The sequence below is a fragment of the Cebus imitator genome, unplaced genomic scaffold, assembly GCF_001604975.1.
Source record: "Cebus imitator isolate Cc_AM_T3 unplaced genomic scaffold, Cebus_imitator-1.0 Scaffold129, whole genome shotgun sequence".
NCBI lineage: Eukaryota > Metazoa > Chordata > Mammalia > Primates > Cebidae > Cebus > Cebus imitator.
The window spans coordinates 4981961-4989891 of record NW_016107444.1 but is presented as its reverse complement, the minus strand read 5'-3'; the positions used below and the strand labels follow the sequence as shown (position 1 = coordinate 4989891).

At 48.4% G+C, this 7931-nt stretch overlaps 1 protein-coding gene across 8 annotated transcripts in view; it reads left to right on the top strand.

The window, feature by feature from the left end:
- The first annotated feature begins 4186 nt into the window (after nt 1-4186).
- Nucleotides 4187-7931, top strand: part of ULK4 (unc-51 like kinase 4) — a 620462-nt gene continuing 616717 nt past the window's right edge. For all 8 annotated transcript variants that reach the window (XR_005202208.1, XM_037742907.1, XM_037742908.1 and 5 more), the window contains exon 1: nt 4187-4320. The gene's annotated coding sequence lies outside the window, so the exon portion shown is untranslated. The remainder of the gene's footprint in view (nt 4321-7931) is intronic.

Here is a 7931-nt window from a genome sequence, read left to right as displayed (position 1 = left end):
ACTTTAAATGCATTATTATTGTTATTCATATACCTTTTGTATGAAGAAAATATTTTTTTCTCCCCTACAATATTTAATGCAATTCTTTGCCTAAGAAAGGGAGTTTCTTTTTTTTTTTTGAGACCGAGTCTCACTCTGTCACCAAGCTGGAGTGCAGTGGCACGATCCGTGCTCACTTCAACCTCTACTTCCCAGGTTCAAGTGATACTTGTGCCTCACTCTCCTGAGTAGCAGAGATTACAGCTGTGTGCCACCATGCCTGGCTAATTTTTGTATTTTTAGTAGAAATGGGCTTTCACCATGTTGGCCAGGCCGGTCTTGAACTCCCGACCTCAGGTAATCCGCCTGCCTCGGCCTCCCAGAGTGCTGGGATTACAGGCATGAGCCACCACGCCCGGCCTTAAGAAAGGAAGTTGCTATGTGCTTGAATGAAGAGTTTTTTTCTTTTTTTCTTTTTTTTGAGATGGGGTCTCATTCTGTCACCCTGGCTGGAGAGCAGCGGCGCGATCGTAGCTCATTGCAGCCTTAATCTTCTAGGCTTAGGTGATGCTTTCACCTCAGCCTCCCAAAGTGCTGGGGTTACAGGTGTGACCCAGGAAGAGTTTCTTTATGGTCATCTAGAAGTGAGGAAGATGAGATGTTAGTTGTTTCTGAGAGGAAGAATTTGCCTGAATAAACTCAGTATTGATATTCTCCATGTCAGATTCACTCTTACCAATTATAATGAGAGTGAAAATCTAAAATTGAGATGAAAGCAAAGGTCATTCTGAAAGCACTTGGAAATTTAAGCAAAATTCAAAACGTGGCATTTCGGCTCTTAGCACTACTTAAGAATCTAAACAGCACTCAACTCTTCTATGCTTTTTGAAATTGAACTAATGTCTGTCAAGGTCTAATCTTTGGACCTGTAGTAGTTACTGAGTAGGGTCCATGCTTTCTCTAGTTTGCCTTTTGTGATATTGTCTTAAAATTATCTCCAGCAGGAGCCCTTAAACTTAGTTCTGAGTCATCGGCACCTTTGAGAATCTAACCAAACCCATGGACCCCCTAGCCAGGAAAAATGCACATGCATACAAAAACTCAATTGTCTTTGTAGGTTCATGTATTGCTTGGAAGTGTTACCAGAAAGGGGTCCTGATCCATACCCCAAAATAGGGTTCTTGGTTCTCAAGCAAGAAAGAATTGGAGGCGAATCCATAAAGAGAAAGCAAATTTATTAAGAAAGTAAAGGAATAAAAGAATGGCTACTCCATAGACAGAGCAGCAGCCTGGGCTCCTGGACTGATAATTGTTATAGTTCTTTCTTTTTTTCTTTTGTTTGAGGCAGGGTCTCACTCTGTCACCCAGGCTGGAGTGCAGTGGTGTCATCTCAGCTCACTGCAACCTCTGCCCCCCTCTCACCCCATCCAGGTTCAAGCAATGGTCCCACCTCAGCCTTCTGAGTAGCTGTGATTACAGGCACATGCCTCCATGCCCAGCTAATTTTTGTATTTTTAGTAGAGACGGGGTTTCACCATGTTGGCCAGGCTGGTCTTGAACTCCTGATTGCAAGTGATCTGCCCACCTTGGCTTCCCAAAATGCTGGGATTACAGGCATGAGCCACCATGCCTGGCCTATTTCTTGATTATATGCCAAAGAAGGGGTGGATTATTCATGAGTTTTCCATGAAAGGAGTGGGCAATTCCCAGAACTGAGAATTCCTCCCACTTCTAGACCATCTAGGATAAATTCCTGATGTTGCCAGGGCATTTGTAAATTGTCATGGCGCTAGCGGGAGTGTCTTTTATCATACTAATGCATTTAATTAGCATACGATGAACAGTGAGGATGACCAGAGGTCACTTTTGTCACCATCTTGGTTTTGGTGGGTTTTGCCCGACTTCTTTACTGCAAACTGTTTTATCAGCAAGGTCTTTGTGACCTGTAGCCGTGCTGACCTCCTATCTCATCCGGTGACTAAGAGTGCCTAACCTCCTGGGAATGCAACCCAGTAGGTCTCAGTCTTATTTTACCCAGCCCGTATTCAAGACGGAGTCACTCTGGTTCGCATGCCTCTCACAGAAGCATCCGATGAACTTAGGCTAAGAAGACCCAGGATTTGATATTGCCTCTGACATTAACTTTTAGGTTATCAAAACTCAGAATAAACAAAATACTTTAACGTTTTAATCTTCATTAATTTGGAGGTAGTCCATGAGGAAATGTTTTCCATACCAAAGCTGTTAAATAGATAGAACTGACAATAATGGATACTGGAAGATTCTTGAGAAGGCAGGAAGGGTTAGAAGCAAAAGGAGATTTGATTTACCTGAGATCAAAACAGTTTTTCTAGATAGTTTGTTGGAAATAGATGCTCAGTGCCACAAAGAAAAAACTAGCACTAAAACAAAGGATCTTTCAGCAATGCAATTTTTACTTCCTGGACTGCACGAAGGGCATCCTCGCTAGCCATCGTGCCCTGAGGGTACAATGAACAAAGGAAAACACAAAAATTTACCCCTTGTGCATTTGGGGTTGTCCTTACTGCTGTGTCTGATCTCCATTGGCTGGAGCCAGACCTCACAATCTAAACTAAAACCCGATTGGCTGACACTTAAAATTTTCTAAACAGGTAAAAGCAATGGAGAGCTGGGACATGCCTGTGAGCACATCCAGCACAGATATCCTGGTTAAAGTACAAGGACACAGAATGTACTACATGCCTGTAAGCATGGCATGTCTAACAGCTATATAAGAGAGGGCTTCACAAAGTTATTAGCACACTTATTCTTTAACAAGAAAGGAAACTTAAAAAGGAGCTTTTCAACTTCCCACATGGTTGTTTGAAAAGTGTGGTGCTCACCTTGCAACATTGATATTACTTGGTAACTCCATAGAAACGCACAATTTTAGGCCCCATTGAGATACAGAATCAGAAGTTTTGTAGGTGGGGTCAGAAATCTCTTGTGTGTGTGTGTGTGTGTGTGTGTGTGTGTGTGTGTGTGTTTTGAGATGGAGTTTCACTCTTGTTGCCCAGGCTGGAGTGCAATGGCATGATCTCAGCTCACCACAACCGCTGCCTCCAGGTTCAAAGCAATTCTCCTGCCTCAACCGCCTGAGTAGCTGGGATTGCAGGTATGTGCCACCATGCCCAGCTAATTTTTTTGTATTTTTCGTAGAGATGGGGTTTCTCCATGTTGGTCAGGCAGGTGGGGAACTCCCGACCTCAGGTGATCCGCCCCCCTCGGCCTCCCAAAGTGTTGGGATTACACGCATGAGCTCTGTTTTAATTGTTAATACCGATCGGCTGTGCCTGATTTCCAACGGGAGGAGGGTATAATGAGGCCTGTCCCATCCCACCTTCCCTTCATGGCCGGAACTAGTTTTCAGGTTAACTTTGGCATGCCTTTGGCATAGAAGAGGGATGCAATCAGTTGGCAGGAGGGCTATCAACTGATTGGAACTTTTATTTTTGGTTTGCACAATCCACTTGGGATGGAGTGTCTGATCTGTTTCCTCCACCTCCAAGAAGGAAGGTAGTTCAGAGCTTTCCCTTTTCTAAACGGTTAGGAACCCGGGGCCCCCGCTTCTGAGTCACTGGTTATCCAGACTATGCCACCACGTCCACCTGAACTCCTAGGAGACGCCAGAAAGAAAAAAAATGGAAGGAAACAGAAGGGCAGTGGGGACGGGAAGAGAAGAGATGAGGAGGTCCCAGGGCTCCACGGCCCAGCTCTGCCCAGGAGGGTCAGCTCTAATGGGCCAACACTGCAGCGTCCGCTCCCACTTAGGATGGAAGAATGGGCCCTCACGAGCTCCCGTTTCCGGCTCTAGCCAATAGGAACGGAGACTCTCAGCCAATCAGCGCTTTGCGTTCTCCCTACGTTCTGCGTGCTGCCATGGAGATGGAATGAGCAAATCCAAACATGGAGGGGCGGTGGGCGCAAGACCTACGCTGTGACTCTTACTCCAGCACTTCCCGCCCCGATCTCTGTCCTGTGGGCTCGTCCAAAGGCCGCGCGATGCCCTTCGGGTGGAGGAAGCGGCCCTCGTGGTCGCCCACTTCCGGCCCCGCCCACAGGAAGGGAAACCGCTCAGCCACTGAGCTTCCTGAGCTGCTTCCGGCGTCCTACCTGCTGCCCTGGAAACGGCGTGGACGGATCCAAACCTGCAGGGGTGCCGCCTCAGTCAGGCTGGTCGGCGCCTCCGCGCGTCCCGCTTTGCTTCATTGCTTCCCCCCCATCGTCGGGCCTGTGGACCTGTCCCAAGGCGGAGGCCGCGACGCGCGCAGCCGCGGGAACAGGCCGAGGGACTGAGGCTTCGCTGGACCTGGCTGCCAGGTGCGTGGCGGTGGCGGTTGTAGTCGACGCGGGCTGGGTTCGTGTCTGCGTAGGCGGCGGCAGAAGAGCGCGCAGGCCCGAGTGGGGCGCCTGGCCGCCCTCTCCTGCGCGCGGACCCCGTGCCCCTGCGCTCCCCCGCGTTGGCTTCTGCCTGCGGGCCCCGCTCTGCGCTCGTGTTACACGAAAAACCGCCCGTTTTTATCCGGGCTCCAGTTAAGGACACGCGGCTCGCCCCTGCTGGGACCTGGCTGCAGCGCGCAGCGAGGGTGCTCGGGAGACGCTCCGGACGGACGCCGCGTCTTCACTGCCCTGCAGCGCTTCCCGGGCTCCCTGCCGGCCTCGCGGACGGAGGCCCACGGACGTGGCGAGGCCGCCGAGTCGCCCGCCGCCAGCTGCGGGGGGAGCGGGGGCGAGCGAGTCCGTGGCGACCCTGAGTCTGCGAGGAGCGGCGAGGAGGAGCGCCTGTGGGGTCTTGGCGAGCGCGCGCCGTCGGTTCCAGCCTAGGGGAAGGCTGATGTGGCCGGCGGTTCGCAGACTGGAGCGCTTCCCTGCCACCCCAGGGCAGGGAGTAACGCGGAAGGCCGGGCCCTACCACGCAGCGTTTGAGTCTGTCACTCTGGCGCGAACTTGCATTTCCGTGAAGCCCCGAGTGATGCCCTTCTGCTGCGGGGGCCATGGCTGTGCTGAAGGTGGCGCCTGTGCGCTCTCATCGCCTGGTCGCGCTCTCCGAATTCCTTGAATGTGGGCCTGCCTCAGTTGCACGCGTGTGTGACTTGCTCTGCCTTCTGGCTTCTCAGATACTGCTTTTTTTTTCTTTTGAGACGGAGTTTCGCTCTTGTTGCCCAGGCTGGAGTGCAGTGGCACCATATCGGCTCACCGCAACCTCCGCCTCCTGGGTTCAGGCAATTCTCCTGCCTCAGCCTCCTGAGTAGCTGGGATTACAGGCACGTGCCACTATGCCCAGCTAATTTTTTGTATTTTTAGTAGGGACGGGCTTTCACCATGTTGACCAGGATGGTCTTGATCTCTTGACCTCGTGATCCACCCGCCTCGGCCTCCCAAAGTGATGGGATTACAGGCGTGAGCCACCGTGCCGGTGAACTTGTGAACTGAGAGAGACTAAACTGTGGTTTCTGGGAAGGCACCCTCGAGTGAGAAAACCATGAAGAAAGGGAGGGAAGTGATGACTACGAAATTCAGGGAGTTACTTTTGGGGATCAGGAGGGACGGTGGTTGAGATACGCTCACTGAGGGCTTCTTGTGTCGCTGGCAAAATGCCACTTCATGACCCTGGGTGGTGATTAGGAGTGTGTCCTCGTTTAATAATTCATTAAACTATATATTTTGTGGCGTTTTCTCTATTTGTGTTTTATTTTACAATTAAGAAGTTACAGATTTAAAAATGAATACCAGGAGGTCTGTAATGGGGAACGATTTTGGACTGAGTCAGAAAGAATCTTAAACTCAGGGAATTTCAACTATTAATGTTATTGAAAGATAACTCAATGCCAGGTGTGGTGGCTCACACCTGTAATCCCAGAACTTTGCATGGCCAGGAGTTTGAGATTAGCCTGGACAACATAGTGAAACCCTGCATATATTAAAAATGCAGAAAGTTAGCCAAGCATGGTGGCGTGCCAGAGGCGAGGTTGAGGCTGAGGCACCAGAATCATTTAAACCCCAGAGGCTGAGGTTGCAGTGAGCCTAGATCTTGCCCCTGCACTCCAGCCTGGGCCACGGAGCGAGACCCTGTCTGAAAAAAAAGAAGTAGAAAATCACTTGATCCAATTCCTATTTTACTCTAAGGAAATCGAGTCCCAGAGGGGAGAAATGCTGGAAAGTAACACCGCCCCATCTAAGCAGATTTATAACTAATGTGTTTTGTTAATTTCAGACTGAAATTGTCCAGATGTAACTCAATGGTCAGATGTAACTCAAATAAAGGTTAAGGAAATGAATTTGTCCTAAATCAAATTCAGTATTTCAAGACTGGCTGGGCGGTGGCTTGAGCCTGTAATCCCAGAAATTTGGGAGGCCAAGGTAGGAGGATCACTTGAGCCCAGGGGTTCAAGACCTAGCCTCCCTTAAAAAAAAAATTCAAGATTTTACTTATTTTTTCCCCTGTAGCCTAAAACGTTATTTTCAGGAAATCAGTTATACATATCATATGGAAACTTACTTTATCATCTTATTCTGATATATTCTAATGTAGACAATTGGTGAATAAGGTTTCTGATTATATTTTCTTTGGTTTAATATCTTCCCATTGAAACATACTGTCAGTTTAATCTTATTTTGGTTATAATATATACCATGTAGCTGGGACTACAGGCATGAACCGCCACGCCAGGCTATTTTTTAATTTGTGTAAAGTCAGGATCTTACCATGTTGCCCAGGCTGGTCTTGAACGCTTGGCCTCAAAACAATCCTGCCTCTGCCTCCAAAAGTGTTGGGATTACAGACACTAGGCACTGCGCTAGGCCAGGATTGGTTCTTTTTAATGCATAGGTTTTAGAACGAAGAGGAATGTAAAAAGGCCTTAGGGAAACTGTCATTAAAATAAATAGATACTGGCCAGGTGGGGTGGATCACGCCTGTAATCCCAGCACTTTGGGAGGCCAAGGTGGGCAGATCACCTGAGGTCGGGAGTTTGAGATCAGCCTGACCAACATGGAGAAACACTGTCTCTACTAAAAATACAGAATTAGCCAGGTGAGGAGGCTCATCCCTGTAATCCTAGCTACTGGGGAGGCTGAGACAGGAGAATTGCTTGAACCCGGGAGGTGGAGGTTGCAATGAACTGAGATCACACTATTGCACTCTAGCCTGGGCAACAAGAGCAAAACTCTGTCTCAAAAAACAAAGAAAACTAAGCTGTGCCTTTTTGTTTTTAATTAGTCAATCATCATCATTATTCTTTTTTATTTCTTTGAGACAGAGTTTTGCTCTTGTTGCCCAGGCTAGAGTGCAATGGTAGGATCTCAGTTCACTGAAACCTCCGCCTCCCGGGTTTAAACCATTTTCCTGCCTCAGCGTCTGGAGTAGCTGGGATTACAGGCACCCACCACCACGCCTGGCTAATTTTTGCATTTAATAGAGATAGGGTTTTGCCATGTTGGCCAGGCTGGTATTGAACTTCTGACTTCAAGTATCTACCCGCCTGGCCTCCCAAAGTGCTGGAATTATAGGCATGAGCTACCTCACCCTGCTCATAAATAAAAGTTTGAATGGAACTCAGCCATACCTATCCATTTGCTTATTGTCTCTGGTTGCTTTTCTAGTTCAAGAGCAAAATTGAGTAGTTGTGGCAGAAACCATAAGGTCTGTAAAACCTAAAATATTTACCCCCGTAATTTATAGAAAAAATTTTTCTCTCCCTTGATAGAGCAATCTTGGACATATTTTCATCTGTAAAATGAGTTTTCTTAATTTTTTTTTTTCCGAGGTGGAGTTTCGCTCTTGTCGCCCTGGCTGGAGTGCAGCGGCGCAATCTCGGCTCACTGCAGCCTCCGCTTTCCAGGTTCAAGCGATTCTCCTGCCTCAGCCTCCCAAGTAGCTGGGATTACAGGTGCGCGCCACCATGCCTGGCTAATTTTTTTTTTTTTTTTTT